The following is a 21,173-nucleotide window of genomic DNA, read 5'->3' as shown; positions in this document are numbered from 1 at the left end:
GCATCCCTGAAATTATAGGTTTTTCTATGCATACCCTAATAAGGATTACAACTTGTATAATGATGATTCATTATCAAATTTTCTCAGCTTTCCCCCAGTTTAAGAAAATGTGTTTTGGACCCTTTTACTTTTCCCGTACTCCAGTTTGAGACCTTTGAGAACTCTCGATTTTCTCGTAACGTACCTCGATATTTGTAAATCACTGTTGCTTTTCAACCAGTGCTGCTTTTCTTAATCCAAAATACCTGCTTTCCTGGTACCCTAGAATAAATTTGTCTTTCACAAACTTTCTTCCCCAAGCCCTTGATTCTCCAGTACCTCAATTAGACAATTATTATACTGTCTCAGGGCTATTCATATGCACCATCAACCTTCAACGCTAATATACGACTACATGATGATATGGTTATATTTATTATGATTGGTTTCATTCCAGGTTCAAACCAATCAGTTCATCATCAAACCGAAGATGTTGCATATTAGAACGGGCATTGGAAATCCGTTAATTTGAATAATCGTAAACACGTAGGTACTTTCCCGATACCCTAATTTGAGAATTACTGTGTGTTTTACTATTTTTCATCCCCAAACCCTTGGTTTTCCAGAACTTTTATTTGAAAATCACTGTCTTGGACATTTATCCATTCCCGAAATTTACTCCAACCTCATTACCATTAATTTTCCAGTACCTCAATCTGACAGTCTCTGAATTGGACATTCATCCATCCCCGAAATTTTCTCCAGCCTCGTTACGTTACTCCAGCCACGTGATAAATACAAGACTGGTACCTGGTTCTCTCCCCGCCGCCAACCCAGATACTTTGGCGCCGAGAGAGCATCGCAGCCAGCAGCGTGTACGATACAAAAGTGACGTGTCAGTGAGTGGTAGCCACGCGTTTATGAATTGGCGGCGGCGGCGTCAAAATACGAGAGCGCGGGATCGCCGGTGCCCGTGGGTTGGCAGCAGTGTCTCGTATCGATTCGCGGCGCGCAAACCAGTCAACCAGCGAACCAGCAGCCAGTACACTTTTCGTGCAAACAGTGAGTGGACCTCCTGCTCTCGGCAGCTGCACCGCTATCACCTCATGACTGCTGCTGTGAGTTGCTCGCCAATTATTATCATCATCATCCATTCTCTCACCAACCACACTATTCCTCACAATATCCCAGACATTCAGATCGTGGACATTTTTCGAACACCTTGCAATTTGGTCTAGGTTATGATTCGGTGCATGTCAGTGTCACGTTGGGGGAATTCATGGTGGCATGTATGGATGTGTTATGTGTTATGATAGAACATTACTGTTGCAATTATACGACTCACAGTCATAGTTTGATCTGAATTTTTGGATGTAGAAACAACTTGATTGGGATTTGATTATTGATAACCTGTTTATTATTCAACTAATTGAAAATAATGTTTATTATTTTATTCAAAAAAATACTATTACCTTATTTTTTTATGTTCATCTATTGAGTTGCCCTGAAAAAATACATGATTAAAATAGTGTTCATTCTCATGATTTATTTTTTCAGGGCTACTCAATAGTTTTTTCTCAATAAATTGAATAGTACCCTTTTGTTTTTATGTTTTGTATATATATTTAAATCCATTGATTATTATGAAACATACCTCACCACGTGCTTTTAATATATTGATTGCAATTTATGAAAAATAATCTTCATATTATTTGGTTGTATAAGCTTCAGCAGAATTGTATTTTTGTCATTCTACTCTTTACTCTGTTGTTATTTTATTTTATTATTGTTGTAGGCCCATAACTGTTTTAATTTCCTAATATTATAGGCAAACATAGCCTAGTTTATTATAATTTAGTTGACCTTTTCACGGAATGCTACAATGAAAAATGATTATTCGTAGGGAGCTGTGAAATTATTTTTTTAACTTGTCAAAACTTTGATATTTTGTCAAAAGTCTACTTTTAAATGTACATTTGTCACATTTTTATATTTCCATTATAGTTCTTTTATTTCTTTTTTTAATTTTTAATTTGTTATTTCAAACTGCATTGTTTGTGTTTTTGTGGCAAATAAAGTTTTTATTCTATTTCTGTTATTATTCTGTTACTTATTGAATGATTTTTATCTTTACTTGTTTTATTTTGAAACAAATACAAAAAGAATTGATGTCTATAGTCTTGTAAGGGTACCCTATGAAATCATTAGATGCTCTTCCAAAAGTGTATTCCATTGTATGTGTTTGACTGTGATGAGAAAAAATAGCTAATAGGTCATCTAGACCAGATATAGATAAATTTTGCTTTCAATTAAATTATAATTCATCTAGTGAGTGGCCATCTTACAAATTTCCCATGCGTTACATAGTTATTGATTATAGGCTATTATTATGGTGATCTACAGTTATTCAAGAAAATATATTGTAAACAAATACTAAGAAGGAGGGGTTGAAATATTGGAATGACATTATGCTTCTGAGATTATCTTATTGACTACGGTATTTCATAAATTCGCTCAAAGTAATTGAATCTGCGACTCTGAAACTATGGGTATTTGGGTGATCTATTATGATGATTATTTCAGTAGGCCTATGGCAAATTTGGATAATTGACTGTAATTTTGAATTTATTGTTTCCTTTTTTATTGAATTGCAGGAAATTGAATTAATTTTCATCTCGCATAGGCCTATTACCGGGTTCACATGCTGTGATGCATGAGTTATGTTATTAATTGCTTGGGCGTAATTTATGCGAGCTCTGGGAATTATATGGGTGCAATTCAGAAGAAAAAAATTGATTCAGGCTAAATTTTTGAAATTTTATTACTGGTCATTCTTGTCGTTCATGTGTTGGAACAAATAAATTGCATGTGATGTTTTCATGAATATTCAGGAAATCTTATTCCCTTGATTTCCTATTTTTTATTTGATAAGCTTTAGATAAAAATTTCCTATTTTTCTATATACATCAAATTTTGATTTCACTCATAATGATTGATTATTATTTGATAATTTATCCCAACCATAATAATTGATTAGAATAGCAGAAAATAACATCGTCACTTGATCCATGGAATATAGTAGTATCAATGTTAGATGTAAGAGATTTTGATATCAATTCTAGGATTTTTTCAAGCATTCACTCTCCAAAAACAAGATTTCAATAACAAATAACATTTCTTTGCATACGGTAGTATGCAATTATATCTCTACAGAAATGTGAAATTAAAAAAAAAAAACATTGTGTGCTTATTTTTGTAGAAAACTCAATTATCTATTATAACTTAATTATCTATTATAGAGCCATACCCTGTAACACTCTACCTCCCCATCTCCTTAAAGATATTTTTTAACTGCGGGAACAGTTTCATAACAACAATAGAGCCTTGTCAATTCCAATTATTTTTGTGATATGTTTTATACTTTCCGCCTCTGTATTATTCATTTCCCATGAAAATCGAATAGAAAATACGGACAGCGGTGGCCCAGTCAAGTAAGGCATGCTATCAACTACTGATAGACAGATTCAAATTCAGTCGGCACTTCGAACCCCGCAAAGCTCATCAGCTCATTGGGCCCGTTCTGTGTACATGGAGTGTGGTAAATTGTCCGATTCACAATTTACCAGGTAAAAAGTTCCGCATTCCATGGGAAATTTTTGACAGATTCTGTACCAGAAACCAGTTCCAGTTCCAAATTCCTGCCCCACAGCCGAAGCGTGGTAAATTGTCCGGCCTGGTACAATCCCAACTATCTGAGCTCTCATTGGTCGATTATTGTAGTCTGCTTGCTTCTCTGCGCATGCGCTGATAGTTTGTTTACAATAGCATAGACATAGAATACATAACCAACAATATGATGTTTGATAACCATTCATTAAATTAATTTTTCTCTATAGAACATTTGAGAGTAATGGAATAAAAGAAATGCACACTTTTCTAGACGGTAAGTTTGTAAAACAGCCTTTCTTCATTCACGCAGCTAGTGAACGATACATTTTGGTGTAAATCAACTTTATAAGTGTGCGCCAAAAGCTTGAACCAACGATTTTGAAATGGCGTTCCATGGGAACATTTTGCACTAGTCACGTTATGGAACAATTTAAGATTGGAACTAGAACAATTTACCGTACACAGAACGTACACATTGATTCTAGATCATCTCATCGCCTCTCATAGTAAATAATTACGCTCAAATAGATAATTATGTTGGAAACACATCCCGTAAAATATGAGAGTTTGCAGAGAAGATATTGATGTTGTAGAACTTTTCCATAATTGAAGAAACTAGCGATTTTGTCAATATTCCACTTAATTTAGATGAAAACTAGCCTATTACTTCACAATGTAGTATGCTCCTGTAAAATAATACTTTTTATTGAAATAAAGTAAAATATTAACAAAATATCAAGTCGCTTCAAATATGAGAGTATTCCAGGCCAATCCTAGTAATCTGCTACTCGGAGACAAGGAACTAGTATAGAATTTATATCTATATCAAATCAAATCAAATCATTTATTTCGCCATTTAAAAAATCTGGTGTGGTACACTCACACAACTTTCCTTGCTCATTGAACTGGGAACCTCATTCTTAAACGACAATAATTTAGAGAAATAACATAATGACGATTGGCGGCAACATAATTATTTGAAACTACGATCAGACTACTGTATATGTGTGTATATAATAAATTGTTTTCAGAGTACTTTTTCCTTTGTGTAAATTGTGAAATCCGATGATTTTTTAAAAGTCGTCAAAACAGCTGTTCTACAGATGAAATGTCTCGACTATGTGTTATTTTTATAGACTGCTCTACCTACCTACCTCATGCACGAGAAGGAGGTTACAAAGTCCATTTCTCAAGGATGGGGTGAACCCCCCATTAGTTTCCCAAAAAGGAGACTCATGACAGTTGATGGAGCTGACAAATAACTATACAGAGTATGAATTTGAAATAAATTAGTCAAGTAATTTTTGAGAAAATCGTGAAAAACATGGTTTTTCAGTAATTATCCGCCATTTTTCTCGAGAATATTACGCAGCTCCTGCAATTTTCCTAGAAATGAGACTCATGTCAGTTGATAGGGCTTATAAATAGCTATCCATGGTATAAATTTGAAGAAAATCGTTAGAGCCGTTTTCGAGAAAACCGTGAAAAACATGGTTTTTTAGTAATTATCCGCCATTTTTCTCGAGAATATTACGCAGCTCCTGCAATTTTCCTAGAAATGAGACTCATGTCAGTTGATAGGGCTTATAAATAGCTATCCATGGTATAAATTTGAAGAAAATCGTTAGAGCCGTTTTCGAGAAAACCGTGAAAAACATGGTTTTTTAGTAATTATCCGCCATTTTTCTCGAGAATATTACGCAGCTCCTGCAATTTTCCCCGAAATGAGACTCATGTCAGTTGATAGGGCTTATAAATAGCTATCCATGGTATGAATTTAAAGAAAATCGTTAGAGCCGTTTTTGAGAAAATCGTGAAAAACATGGTTTTTTAGTAATTATCCGCCATTTTTTCCGCCATCTTGAATTGAATTTTATTGAATTTCTTATTGTCGGGTCCTCATTGTATAAGGACCTTAAGTTTGAAATTTCAAGTCAATCGGTTAATTAGGAATGGAGTTATCGTGTTCACAGACATACACACATACACACATACACACATACACACACACACATACACACACACACACACAGACCAACACCCAAAAATCATGTTTTTGGACTCAGGGGACCTTGAAACGTATAGAAAACTTGAAATTTGGGTACCTTAATTTTTTTTGGAAAGCAATACTTTCCTTACCTATGGTAGTAGGGCAAGGAAAGTAAAAAACAATCACAAACAAAGAGCAAATCAAATATGATGAACAATAAATTCATATATATATATATATATATATATATATATATATATATATATAAAAGCGAATGGCACTCACTCACTGACTGACTGACTCACTCACTCACTCGCAGAACTAAAAATCTACCGGACCAAAAACGTTTAAATTTGGTAGGTATGCTCAGTTGGCCCTTAAGAGGCACACTAAGAAATCTTTTGGCAATATTTTAACTCTAAGGGTGGTTTTTAAGGGTTTAAAGTTCGTCTTTTAGCATGTATATTCTTCTTATTCTCTTAATTATAATTGAAAAATGTCCATACCATATGTTGAAATAGAACTATAATCTAGAGAGAGTACCTCTTCGAAACAGTTAGTTGTTAACTGGTAACTAAATTAATAATTTTGTCAGGTTGGCATTAAGTTGAGTTGACTTTGTTAGCTTGGCACCAAGTTGAAGATTGAAATGCATTTATCGCGGAAAAATTGGTTGGGCACTGCTACTTCAATCAGAGCTATTCCTGGGAATATTATATTACTAGCCGTCAGGCTCGCTTCGCTCGCCATATCCGTTTAGTCAGACGTTTAGTCTGGACCCCCGACTGGATCGTCCTAACATATGATAAAAATGCTCAAATGAAAAATGCAGGCGAGCGAATCGAGCCTGCTGATCTCATACTTGGACGATCCAGTCGGGGGTCAAGGGGGCGGAGCCCCCTGGCTAGACGGATATGGCGAGCGAAGCGAGCCTGACGGCTAGTTAGTATATAAATATGATATTAGGATATATCACCATAGAGAAAAGATAAGAAGAAAATATCCCATGGTGGGTAGATGGCGTTTATGTTTCAAATTTCACTGTCAACTCAAGCCGATAGTTTTAGTAGTAGTTCTTTTTCGTGAAGCTATGTGACGCTGGTAGCCTCTACCGTACATTACGCTATTCTCACACTCTCACCCCAACAAAACAGTAATGATAGACAATAGTCGACAGTAATCGGCTTGAGTTGACAGAAAATGGCTTGAAATAAAGTAATAATCGGCTGAAGTAAATAATAATCGGCTTGACCATAAACGACCAATGTTATGAGATATTTTTATGATATTTTCTCTATGATATTACATACATTATCTATATGTTTTAGATATAAAATAAATCCGCTAGGAACTATTTGATGAATATAATAGATGATAGATGCGTGAAGATAGATAGAAAGCTCGATAGGTGACATTGAACTCAACATTTTAATTTCATGTTTCTAGTAATTAACAGTATGAGGAATGAGTAGAGATTTCCTCTACTAAATCCACTGAGGAGAAAGGCCACGTGGATTCAGCTCTCGTTGATGAACGAAAAAGGTCACGTAACGTTTCAACTCAATTAAAATTACGAAGCTGGTCCGTGGACATAGCAGTGAACGTGAGCGAAATTCCACGTCTTCGTAAATTTGTGAAATTGAATCAATTTCAAACATGTATGCACATACAAGTTGGAAGCGATTGTACACGCAATTTTCACGAATTGAATTGATAATTTTTTCCCAGTTATAAGCCAAATTCACGTGTTCCATCAAGTTTTGTTGACGTTGCGATATTTTCTGCCTTTTTTCAACAACTGTCATTGTCAGGTTGGTTATGAATGGAACGCGATCGAGGTGTTTGATACAGTTTCCCAAATTTTCACCGGTTTCCTTTTTCATCTGCGCCACCAATTAACAGAATTGGATATGATTTTTGCTCAGTTCGGCTCTTGACCTGATTGATGTGAATTGGAATGTTTAGTTTTAATTACTTAAAATACGTGTTTTGAAATGATCTCAGTTGTGGATCCATCATTAAGAGAAACTTAATTCATCGTTAAACGGAAAGATAACAGCAATGTTATCATTATGAAATATATGACTAAAAACGAATTGAATATCTTCTCCAAGAATTACTCAACATAATGATGATTAGTCTTGGCTTACCAAACGTTGTTTAAAGTTCAGAAATGATTATTTTACAATCTAAGGATGTTTAAAATAATAGAATATTCATGTGTGTTCACACATTCAGATATTCACTTTTTAAAAATCAGAACAAAACAATGATTCAGAGTAGAGGATGCATCACTTTTATGATTTGAATGATCTTATAGAATAACTTTTAGGAGAATCCATTCAAATTTCTTCTCCATATTCATATATCTGGAATTGATAAAATCATGACTTCTCATTTAAAACCTCAAATACTTTACTGAAACGGAGAACATAAGGGATACAAATTATAATTAACGTACTTGACTTTTATGATCGAGACGCTTCTTACTATAAATTGTAATTAAAAACCAACCTCTATGTAGTGTTTTAGCCTCAATTGAAATTATTTAATCTCCTGAAATTTTATGGAATAGAAAAAATCAAATTTCAAATTCTTCATCTTGGAATATTATTCGGTATCACGTATACATCGATTGCTGTTAGATTTCATCACAATTCCAGGTTGTGATAATTTCATTTTGTATCGTATTACTGCTAGAAGCTATTTGTCACTTTCTATTTTTCACTATCAAATCTCCATCATCACTTCAGGGAAAGGAAAGGTTGATATTAGGAAGGAAAATAATAATGGAAAATGAACGCATTGACGGTCAATCAATTTACATTTTAAATGACCGCCATCATTTTGCAGCGCTTTTCTCAAGTCCCGCCTCGGCCATTAATCATCAACTGAAAAGGAAGAAAGAAAAAATGAAAGAGGCCAATTTTTCACAGAGACTAAAAGGATGAACAAGATCAATGGATTAAGGGGTGGGGGAGGGTTGATTGATATACACCGTCCGGTGATATAATAGGTGGGAGAGCGTGAGGAAGGGGGAAATAGACTGGAATAATCTAACCAATCACAATTAACCTACTAAGCACGTTTCACAAACTACGCGCAAGGACATTGGATGTTCTGACAGTGGCACCTATGATCGTCGATCACCGGCGCTGATAAACGGGGTTGTTCGGGTGAGGGGTACAGGGGGCCTTGTATAGGTACACCTCCACTCATTGCAGTATTGTCAACGATGATAAACAGTTCACAATGGCCAATGCGCATCGATTTTTCCCCACCACATGAATACGCCGTTCAAACACCAATAATAAACAAGCTTATTTTGTCGGTGAACTACTGACATTGGGCTTTTCAATCAAACTATAGAAATGACCTCAAACTCTAGATTGAAATCGCCTTGATAATAGAAAACTTTTCCCCTGAACTATTGACATTGGATTTTCCAATCCCACTAGAGAAAGGACCCCTAAAATTGGAAGAGATAAGAGAAGTCGAGGAGTTGTAACTTTGTAGCTGGTAATAATATTCAATTAAACTTGAAATAATAAGCTTCTATTCGATACAATTTATCCAAATTTGCAGGAGAAACAGATACTGTTTAAAATGTATACCGTGAACAATTCAGATGTGAAAATATTGTTTTCAAAATTTCGCCACAGAGTTGAAATTACTTGGCACTACCCACCAAAAGATAAGTAGTCATGTCCCCTGTGTGCGGGTATCAGAATATTCAAGATTTAGTAGTAGTTGTGAGCAATTTCGGTTTGGAAGAAGAATTTTTTTATAAAAATTAAAACAAAAAGACAGCAGGAAATATGAAAAATAAGATTAATAACTCGTGGACCAGACCACGATAATAGGAAAATATTAGACTTTACAGAATATTTTTATGTAAAGCTCATTAAACAAAGTAGAATGTAACATATATAAGAAACTATAAGAAATGAATAGAATGTATAGGCTAACGAGTGTGAAAGGAACATAACAAGTAACTAAACAGGCTTATTAAGATAGAGATAACATACACTCAGTTTACAAGCATTCAATCAGTCAATGATCTCTATGCTCGACATAAAAATAAATTTTCGCCACACTGCACAGAAAGCAGCTGTTTTCCAGTCCCTACGTAGATCTGAAAGACCTTGTTTGCAGACGGCTCTCGTCTGACGTCAGAACAGGTTTCTTTCCGGCTAAGGCCGGAAAGAGTACCCTTTCCGGCCGCTAAATTTCAAGTGTGCTAAAACAGCTGATCAAAAAACTTTTCATTATTTGAGTTTATTATTCAATAATTAAAACCTTATAATAATATCATCTTATTGTCATTTGAAAGAATAAAAAAGTATAAACTCAACCTCCCACATAATTATTGAACATCATCTTTTAGGTTATTTAGACAAATCAGAATAAAAAATGAAAATACTTGGACAATTTCCTGATATTCAGATTACCTCAGATTTGCTAGAGCTATGACCTTCCACTTTTGCTTTCGGAAGTGCTTAATAAACAATTATTCTCATATGTATATATTGTTTATTTTTCTGTGTGGCAAGAAATAGCGTTCGCACCATGGGCAAAAATGTTTTTTCGGCCCTAGGTGCGAAATATACTATATTATGATTGGCTTCAGAATATTTTTCATCATTTTGTAGAGATCTGATTACAACCAGCTTTGTTTTAATGCAGTATCCAAAAATCCCATTATGAAAATACGGAGAAGCTGAGCTCAGTTTTGCCCGTACCCGAGGATTACTTTAATACACGTAACAGGAAAGTTCATCAGTTGAAAATATTTCCATCAACGCTGGGACAGATGTCTGTCACAGCAGGCAGATTTCTGCGAAATTGCAAATACATGACAGTACTTCAAATCTCCATTGAGTTGAGAAGAAAAATCCCGCCGCTATTTTTGCAGCAGGAAAATTATGATGTTGCAGTGGAATCAGAAACATGGTGGTTCATGTAGTTCCATGTTGCTTTTTCAAGAATAGGTAATTGTTCAATCATTATGCATGCTTCTCTTAAAAAGCTTCAGGCCAATATTCATTCAGAAAAGCTGAGGTTGTGCTCAGAAGCTTGTACACGCTTCTGCCTCGAAAATCATGAGAGTTGAATGGAAAAATAGCTTATATTATGTTTTAGATTCCCATTAATTGAATTTCATTGTTGTGTCTGTACTTTTTCTTCAATTCTGAACAGAGCTTGGTTTACGTTTTACGGACGTAACTTGCATCGATAACCTCGTTGTTTTTGTTAGAAATTTCAATTATCTTTGTCCGAATTATAATTTCTCATGAATATTTCGTTAAACTAAAGCGTGGTTTTAGTGGAGCATTGGATACATGGACTTTGAAATAGCAAAGTTTACCATTAGGCTCTAGAGATGCCCAATTTACTTATTAAATTGAAAATTATATCTCATGTTTTTCCAATTTAGGTTTTGGTTTTGTTGTTAATAATGGTCTTGTTGTTTTTAATTTCATTATCCAGGTGATGCTCGACACAGTACAGGTTTCATTTAAGATTGATGACCAGTAGGCCTATTGGAAAATCACCCCATGTTTAAAAAGGTTTCTAAAACTTCTATGGGAAGTGAAAACCTTTCTTGATGACCTTGTTTTTTGCTTACTGGTGGCATTTTGTGACTCAATCGTGAAAAATTAAACCATCCAATTTCACTACGGAATGTTATCCAATGATCAAATCTTGATTATTTTATTGTGTAATTATGAAAGTTCATGTATAAGAAATCGAGGAGGAAGGTGAATTTTAACAAATTTAAAATTAAAAGTCCATAGAAGGCTTGGTGAGAGGTCATCCTGGTCCCTGGTGAGAAGGAATCCATAATAAGAGTTGTATTATAAAGTAGATAAAAACATTCCAGTTGAAGAGGAAAAATAAATTTCTTCCGCAAATGAATCTAGAATATCATTCTATATAGCATTAATTATTTGGACAACTATAATTTTAATCATAGTAGATCCATCAGTGATGTATTTTTAAGAGGTTTTTGTATTTGAAGAGACATAAGAATTCCAAAAAGCTAACAATTCCTTGACAAGGAAGATACAGGATAGCTTCCAAAAAGCTAACAATTTCTTGACAAGGAAGATACAGGATAGCTTCAGGATACAGGATAAAGATGGATATCTTTTACAGGATAGCTATTATTTTGGTCGAGATATCATTGCTTCCTTCTTTTGATAACAGAAGCCGACTGTCACAAAATGTTGCTCAATTGCACGTGTTCTGATTGGAACATTGGATCGGACACTTTGCGAGAGATACGGTAACGATCTCCTCACAACCACGTTCAATCAATCGGCATCTCACTGTTATGAGTCCACGAGTGAGCGAATTCCCACCAACGTTCTCTTACATCTGTGCCTGACTCGTATTTACTGACTCAATTTCCTTGTTAGACTTCCTCATGGGAAACTCTCAAATTGCTGCCTCATTTACGCTACTCAACCGACGTTTCGGTTCAACTTACAAACGCAATTTATGTTAGGTAGCAATCCCAGAAACCTGTTATCTTGTCATTCACGTCAATGATAGCTTTGCAGATTGTTTAACCAATCACTTCAAATGCAGGAGCCATTCAGTTTTGAATAGGAATAACCAAACAACGAATTCAGATGAGAAGTCATCTTTGCATTGCGCATAGAGTTCTGATCTCACATTTTGATTTTATGAGAGTTTATTTAAACTTTTATGAAAAATCTCCGCCAATTCATGGTGTGAAAGTCTTATGATCAAGAGTATCATCGATGAAGTTATCATATTTCAATTTGAGAAGAGTAGCCACGTGACTGACGAGATGAGACGTTTTTTTATAATATTCATATGAGAGGATGGTTGTGACCACTTCTATTGCCTTCCAACGAGGATTGTTATACTACATTGTACCTCACTGATATATGAGCTGTTAAAAATGCACATTACGAGTATTTCCAGAGTGGGCATGATAAAACTCTGTAAAATTGGTGTTTGTACCGTTGGAGCTTAGATAGATGAATTGATTAATACTACAAACTGTCCTTCCAAATATAAATCAATCGATTGATTGATTTATATTTATGGATTATATTTTATATAATGATTCGCAACACATTCCTCCCAAAATATTTGGTTATTGGTTTTTCAATGGCATGAGATTGCAAATTGGTCAACAATGAAACATTTTTATATTCTTGGATGGTCTATTTTGTTTGAGACTATGAAAAGTCACATTTTCCAATAAATCTAATGAAACCAGCTAGAAGACTAGACGTTTGTAACTTCTATGTCTGTTGAGATATTTGATCCCATTTTGCAATGTGCGGGGAACATATTTCAAAGAGGTCTTTGAACCGCAGCATAATAATCATTTTCCACTTTTCAAAAGACGAACGTCAATGATCAGACATATGATAAAGTAGGGAAATTTGAAGAAGGAAAATCAATAGAAGAAAATGTCTTTTTTGAAGTTAACAAGATGGGCCTAATAGCATGAACTGGTAACCTGTGGCATTTTACACGGAATCGGCTCTATAATCGAGGAGAGGCTGTCATGGTTTCACAACAATTTCTAATTGGATTTCAAGTCAAATCCTATAACGTCGTGTAGTGTTGCAGATTGTTGCCGCGATTACCCAAATAGGATTAGATTGGTTTGAATGTTACTCAGGTTTCCAGTCCAGCACAATAAACGTTTCTTATAATGATTTGTACTTGTGAATCTTATCGTAAATTGTTTTCTTAATGGAACAAGGATGCTCAAACGAGGATTTTTATTGAAAACTGAATTGGTAATTCAATTTCCAAAAAAATACTCCAATATCTTATCTACAATACGACTGCAAGTAACCTTTTCCTGAAATGAACTTCCTATCTGAATGCAACTTCAAATGTACCACGTAAATTGGTATTATAAAAATTGGAATAACAAATTCAAAATACAAAATAGGGATCATCTTGAAAATTGAACTTTCAACAGTAAAAACATAACCTGTTTTTTGTGCATGTTATCAGCATTTTGGAATAGGATAGTTCTGGGCGAAGCCTGTTGTTTTTTCCCAATCATGTTCATGATTTGTAATTGGATCCACAAACATGTGAATAAATTAATTATCCAATGGAAATAATATATTAAAAACCCTGAAATAAAAATAAAATACCAAGATCAACCATTGTTAACGAAGAATCTTACATTATCTACTAGCTACACTTATAGTACAAGGAGCATTTAGGAAATTTATCTCACTGCTATTCTACACAATTAGGTGTAATTTACAAAAGTACATTATGCTAATGTAGGTGATGCTATCTAGTATCTTACGTCCTGCACAGTATCTTCTGTGTTGTATTATGTTTACTCGCTCTGCTATCTTCTGTCTTGTATTTATTGCGCGATGCTTTCTCTGTAAGTCTGTAATTTAGGCGGGTTTGGTGGTGGGGGGTAGGTAAGCCGATAATGCAAGCAAACGCGGACCATCCCTTCGTTGCAGGGTCACCACCCTAACAGCCTTGGAAACTGCGGCACACCTGAGCCACCCTTATTAGGATTCTAATATACGAAATAGCTTTCCACCAAACCCCCCCATGCAACCCCCAACCGCCACTTTCCAGGTGGCCAAGATTTCTCACAACGAAAATTGATGTTGATTCAATGTCCGACCCTCGCCAGCACCAGAATAAATCCCTCAAATTGGTTCTCTATTGTTGGCGAATCTATTCGATAAACATTGTTAACGTCGTTTGCGAGGATGACAATCAAATTGGGCGCTGAAATGTTTGGCACCCGGATGAAAGTGTGAGGTCGAACAACCATCATTCTTGTCAATCAAAAGGTTGTCTCTGTTTTTGCTGCTGTGCGCCTTCCATTTTACCACTGCAATACAGTAAGCTTAGTATGTTGGAATCAAAAATAGTAAAATAGGGAAATTCGCCATCAAATTGTCGTTTTTTGTTGAGGCTACTCTTGAATAGAAATAAAAATAAAAAATGCCCTTTTTTAAATTCTAAAATTTAGATTTTAGATTTAGTAGTTCACCAATTATTGTTCATCAATTATAAGTATTAGTATAATACGGTTCTAATAAGTATAATATTGATGTAAAGTACACACATGAGGTAAGTATTTTTTTCGAAAATGGAATAATTAGATATATTTGATGATCAAAGTCTATATTTCATGGTGCACACATGAATATGTTAACTGAGATATAGTTGGGAAGACCGAGTTTTAGAATTCACTTTTGTGTTATAGAACGAATTATAATATCATAGTAAGGTATTGAACTATTATATTATACAACTATATAATTCATGTTATTATGAATATAAAATTCATCCACTAAGGTATGCGAAAATATATTTTTCCTCCACCTGCTGTCTAAAGTGCTTACTTTACTCCCTAGAACATAATACTAAAGTGTCACTTTTTCGCTCTCGGGATGAAAAAACGGAAAAACTCCCTAGTGCGTAAAAGTAACTCCATTTAAATAACTTGGGAAGCATCTCTATTTCAAAAACTTACATTTTAAATAGGTTAGAAGGTCTATGCTTAGATGAGGAAACATAATAGAGGTGTCAGTCATTGAGTCAACTGAATTCAATACCTCAACCACAAATTGATCAACTAATGAAATACATGTTTGTATAATATTACATACTTAATATTAGTAGACGATAAAAATGTATACATATTTTTAAATATATTATACTATTCAAAATACCAGCAAACAAATATTTTCGGATCTTCAATTCAAATCTGAAACACGCGAACTGGAGTCAGCCATTTTTTATTGTCGGCCAGCTGATAGTTAGCAGGTTTTTAACGATAGATAGCACAATCGGCAGTGACCGAATTTTAGTTTTTAGATTTCAGGTTTTGTTGTAAGATAAAACATTGTCAACAATAACGTGAGTTATTAAAATTATTTGATTTGCAGTTTCTGTAAATGTAGGTGAAGGAAAAATATTGTGTACATCACGAGCAAAAAATACTTCTTCTCCCTCAGGAAAATTGTTGCCCTCGGCTTCGCCTCGGGCTTCAAACTTCTTCCTCAGGGAGAAGAAACAGTACTTTTCACTCTAGATGTACAAATAACTATTAACAAGAATGGGTAAACCAAAAATCATGATCGGTTTGGAATAAGTATTGAAAAATAATGTGGGTTGTAATAGTGTTGATAAATTAATGAATAATTGAATAACTATATGATAGTAAACATAACCTTGATTTTTATTTCAACATAAAAAATTGACATGATTAAATAAAGTAATTGTGTACCGAGTTGCGACTAAAGGTGTGAACAGAACGAGTAAGTCGCGGTGCAGATCAATGCCACTAAACAGCTCTATCAATGATGATGAGTCATTGATATAATATATTATAATATAAAGAAGAACGCTAGCTAGATCTATATATCGACCTGACTGCTCTTTCCGAGCCTAGGCTCGAAATTCAATTTAATACATAACAGTGGCGCAGATAAAAGTAGTTCCATGTTCAATCTCGACGAAGTGATAGGGCTACTTTGTGTATGTCACTTTGTATTAACGAATAGCTCAATAATCCTAAAAATAGTTCAATAGCACCGGTAATCGAAGAAGACTCGATCTCTCGAACCTAGAAATGTTTATTGATAAATACAAGTGCGCAGTGGATTATTGACATTCATTTGAGCTCTTGCATAGCACAGTGTAGATGTGGAGTCAGGAACCGATCTATATTCCATTAATAGAGGCGACTTGTCCGACTCGTAGTTGGAGGCTTGTACTGTTCTAGCCATTAATTATGAATTCAAGGTTGTCTTTCCCCTTCAGTCGGAGAGGGATGAAAACTCGAGTTCTCCCTCTTAACCCAGAAGGCCTAGAAAAGTGTAATGTTTCCCTACTGACCTACACGCAAAAGTACCCAATCGACCGACCTTAAACCCTCCAGACTTTCGTTTTGACATGACAGATTTCAACCTGAATATTTCAGGACGCGAAATTAGACATCGATTCGCTCCAATGTGCGACTATAGAGAAATAATAAACTGTTGCGAAAATAAAACTTGAGTCACGCTCAGTGCTGATAGGCTGAGTTCATGATTGAAGCGAAACTCACTTTTTGACAGATCCTTGGAAAAGGCTTGGAACGGCTTATAGCCTACAGTTATTTTTCTGCAAACTCACGAAAATAGCTCGACGAAAATTTGACACGCTTGTGCGATGGATTCGACCTTGAATAGTGAATGGAGTTTCCAAAAAACTCACCTTTGACCTATCATTAACTCTGATCACTAATATACTGGGCTAATTTACTAATTTCGTCCATGTAGATATCTATTTTATAAATAAACAATCTCCAGTAATATTCAACCATTAAGTTTCTGAATAGAATTTATTAGAAGTAAATTATGTAGTCTTCAGATGGAAATTAATTAGAAATTGTATTTGTTGAAATGCGGCGTAGTTTAAGATTGTCGTTCATTAATGATAATCTATCCTGCCTATCTTGTTGTATTTGCTTTCATTAAAAAAAACTGGGATGTGGTCGGATTAAGAAATAGAATCATGTTAAGTGGTAGTCTATACAACAAGGTTTTAATGTGGTTTCAATGATGATGTGATAAGTGATTATCACAGTATGCAATGGAATACTATTCTTGGATAAAAAACTTTTTTTGACGAATTTTGTAATGAACCATTTGATATATTTCATCTGAATGTAAAATCCATAGCTGAGAAATTTGGCTTATAAACTCCAGTTTTAGGTCTATCAATTGTAAATTTAATGCAATATACAAAGTTAAAACTCCAATCATATCATCTAATCGAATAACAATTATTCATATTGTTGAAAAATGATATTATAACAATATTTTACTAGAAAAAAATCAATAATATTATTGGAATGCAAATTTTAAAAAATGCGAAGAGATAAGTGTAGGTGAGGGGGACAACAGGTGAAAGAAGAACGTTAGAGAAGCATAATGTAAGTGAAAGAGTAGGAGAGATGTATGTGAAGAAATAAAGAAAAAGATAATTTAATATCAAGAGTGGAAGAGATATTTTGCCAATAACCTATTATATATTTCCGTTAATGAAAATTTCAATTCATATAAAATAGGGAGTTGTGAACTTATTTCGGAATATGTACGCCTCTCAAATTAATGAGCGTGGTTTACTAGTGACTAGGTTGTCTTTGATCAACTTTAATTAACAAGCGGGGTGGAATTTGCGAGGAGAAATTAATAACACTCAACAATGATCGAATGAATTGGCGTTTACAGAGCGAGTATCCGATGCATTATTCCAAATTTAGTAATTAACATTCATAGCTTTCTCGTGCGCGGTAAACCTGTCAGCTATGATGATCTCCATCAATGAATTGCAAATGATTAATTTCTGCCCTACCACAGACCTACTTCTATTGTAAACCTAGTAATTCCTGTTGAATTTTTTCATTTTCAGTAGTAACTTGTATGAAGTTATCAATATCTGAATGAACAATAGGTACTCTATTATCTATCCAATACTAGACCCAATCACCTCAATAGTAAACAGAGACAGTTGGAACTCGGAAGTAGTTTTCACAGTGAGGCCAAGTTATGTATACCTTCTAAACTAAAGCATGCTCATGTTTGAATATAACTCTTCAAGAATTAAATAAGTAAAGAAAATAAATGAAAGACTCAGATATCATACATGTGAATAAATTGTGAAAGATTGGAGAGCTCGATCCAATCTGTGGATTCAGTATTAGAAGTACAGGTGCAATTTCAACTATCTATGCCATAATATAGACCAACATAATAATCTAACATTTGATAACATCTGCTGAACTCTTCTATTTGGAAAGATTACAAGAATTGGAGAGAAAGAATAAAGGATATTACGTCTCAATAATTATCTGGATACTACAAAAGTAGCATTAATTTAAGGGCTGTGTTCTTCCTTTCTTCTAAATTTTAACTAATGAGTTTTTCATGAGTACAAAAATCAATTGTCTATATCATTCTTCACATACAAATGATTGTTTTCGCTATTAATAAAGTATTATGAAATGAAATGGTCTTTACATACAGTATATCAGTTATGCTTACATAATTCATATTTGATATTACATATTATTTGTAACAATAATCTGCACAATATCATAGAAATATCCTCCCTGTGAATATTGCTTTCTAGATTATATTGCAGTGTCGCAGGGCATTTTCAATATAATAATCAGACACCGCGGCAACATTCTAAACTAATTATTATCGTTTATGAGAGAAGCTAATTTAATTCTGACGCGTGGGAAAATCGTTCTCACGATTGAAGCCAACATGTGTTGAACAAGCGGGGCTGTGAAGGGGGGTGGAGGAGGGTTCGTCGAACTACCTACGCTGTACCTACCTGCTACCCACCCCCACCCTACCTAACCTTCCCTTCTCTCATGCATCATCACATCATCCAATTAGCATGCCTTGAATCCATCTACAACTTCTCCCACTCCCACACCCACTCCACTCGTGCATCACAATTCACAATCCATCCAGTGAAGACTGAATTCACGAGATTCACATTTCAAGTATTATCAATCATGTTATCATTCATTGCTGTACACCAGCAGAGGATCTATTTATGATTCAGAAGAATGAAAATTCTAAACATTACAAATCATTGTAACTCATCAGCAGAAGGATATCTATTCATTATTTTGCTAGTTATTGTAAACTTTGCTAGTACAAAGCTATTGTAAACTTTGCTAGTACATCTTTGGTAGATCCTTTGTAGTAAGTATTATCACTTTGCTAGATCCCTCTGCCGAAAAGCTAGATTATCATTATGATTCGTAATGTTTTTTCAATTTCCATTCAGAATCATAAATAGATCCCCTGCTGGTGTACAGAATGAATGATATTATGATTGATTATACTTGAAATGTGAAACTTGTAAATACAGTTTTCATATTTAGTATCTTTCTAGTTTTCTTTGAAAACATTTACATTGAGTTATCATAGCTAAATTAGTTTCGCACTATTTATTTATTTCATTTTTTCATAGACAATAGATACTATGCATGGAAGGAGCACACGAAACAAATTTGTTTTAAAATTCATGAATGAAAATAATTTTATTCAAAACATTACGATTCATAGTAATCATTCAACTCATCAGCAGAGGAATCTATTCATTATTCTGCTAGTTATTGAGATTCATGTATGAATTGGTAAAGCATATCGACGAGAGAGACTTTCACAAAGATTGATTCTTGGAAAACTATATGCATAATAGAAATGGAGACTAGAAGCAAATAACAGAATGTTTTTCTTGTTTCAGGTGAGTAAAATTCCTTCCACAAATTCAATCTGACTTTCTCTCGGTTAGAACGAGTGAGTATTGTTAGTTTACTATTATGGTGAATTACTGGACCAGAAAGAATGATTCACTGTATCAGAGAGAAGTATCATTTCAGTATGTATTAGAAAATAGTATAAAGTAGCTCTAGTGGTCTCAATTCCATCCATTTTGAGTTTGAAACGAACTTATTCACCTCATGTTTTTACACTGTGAAGGATATGAAACATTTACTCACTAAATATTTTATATTTTTCAAAAATCATATAGTCAGCAGGTCGTCATTTTAGTGTCAAAACTTTATGTAACATAATAATATCGGGGCACCGAGCTTCGCTCGTCATTTTTATTGATTGATGAACAGAACACAATTAAAACTTTTAATTTAAAAATGATTTTTTCCTACAGTTACGTTGAAAAGTGGCCATTGCTGCACTGATTACAGAACGCAAAGAATCACTTTTCCGCTCTAGTGCGGGAAAAATTTTTCTGCACTCCAGATTTGCAACATGGCAACGCAAAATACTTAGTAGGTTATATGGAGCAACAGTGCAGCAAAATCAAAATGAAGTTGGTAACAGTGACTGGGCTGCTATAGTGAGCAGAGGTGCAACCAAGCACAACGCGCTAATTATTACATTATATATTATAACCAAGGACAACAGTGGATGACAGCGACAGCCGACAGCCACCACATTCAGCACACAGCCGCCTCTTCATTCAAACACTACTACATTATTCAGGCAATTTTACCCATAATTACCCACTTTTCATATTCAATGGTAACTGTAGAAAAAACTTAATGTGAAATACGTGCGCAAAGTTCCTCTGCTGCACTCAACAAACCATTCCGCCCTCGCCTACGGCTCGAGCGTAAACGTTTCTTTCGGTGCAGCAAACTGTCACTTTGCGCACTAGTTGCACAAATAACTATTGTGTGTTTTGAATTGTAAATTGAGTGTGTAATTGAAGAATCTTAAGTGACACATAACCTAGCTACATTTGGACTGTTGTATAAATTAGAATTGGAACCGTTTTGGGCTTATAAGCCTGCGGCACTTTTCTGTAAGTTGTGTAATTCTGAATGATTAAATAAATGAATTATTTATAATGATCGTGTCTATATTTTACAGCTGGCTATACGTCAGCTTATGAATTTCGGGGATGAGATATTTTGATTTTTCACAGACGCACTCTTCCACTCACTTTTTTA

The 21,173-nt window shown here is 34.5% G+C and overlaps 1 protein-coding gene across 2 annotated transcripts in view; it reads left to right on the top strand.

Moving 5' to 3' along the window:
- Positions 1 to 1,002: 1,002 nt before the first annotated feature.
- LOC120353263 (heparan sulfate glucosamine 3-O-sulfotransferase 1) overlaps positions 1,003 to 21,173 on the top strand; it is a 196,216-nt gene continuing 176,045 nt past the window's right edge. Inside the window, exon 1 of one of the 2 annotated variants that reach the window (XM_039436265.1) lies at positions 1,003 to 1,097. The gene's annotated coding sequence lies outside the window, so the exon portion shown is untranslated. The remainder of the gene's footprint in view (positions 1,098 to 21,173) is intronic. The other variant, XM_039436266.1, reaches the window with a different exon arrangement.

The sequence above is a fragment of the Nilaparvata lugens genome, chromosome 10 (assembly GCF_014356525.2).
Source record: "Nilaparvata lugens isolate BPH chromosome 10, ASM1435652v1, whole genome shotgun sequence".
NCBI lineage: Eukaryota > Metazoa > Arthropoda > Insecta > Hemiptera > Delphacidae > Nilaparvata > Nilaparvata lugens.
Note: the sequence above shows the minus strand (reverse complement) of the source record. Positions and strands in the feature narration are given on the sequence as shown.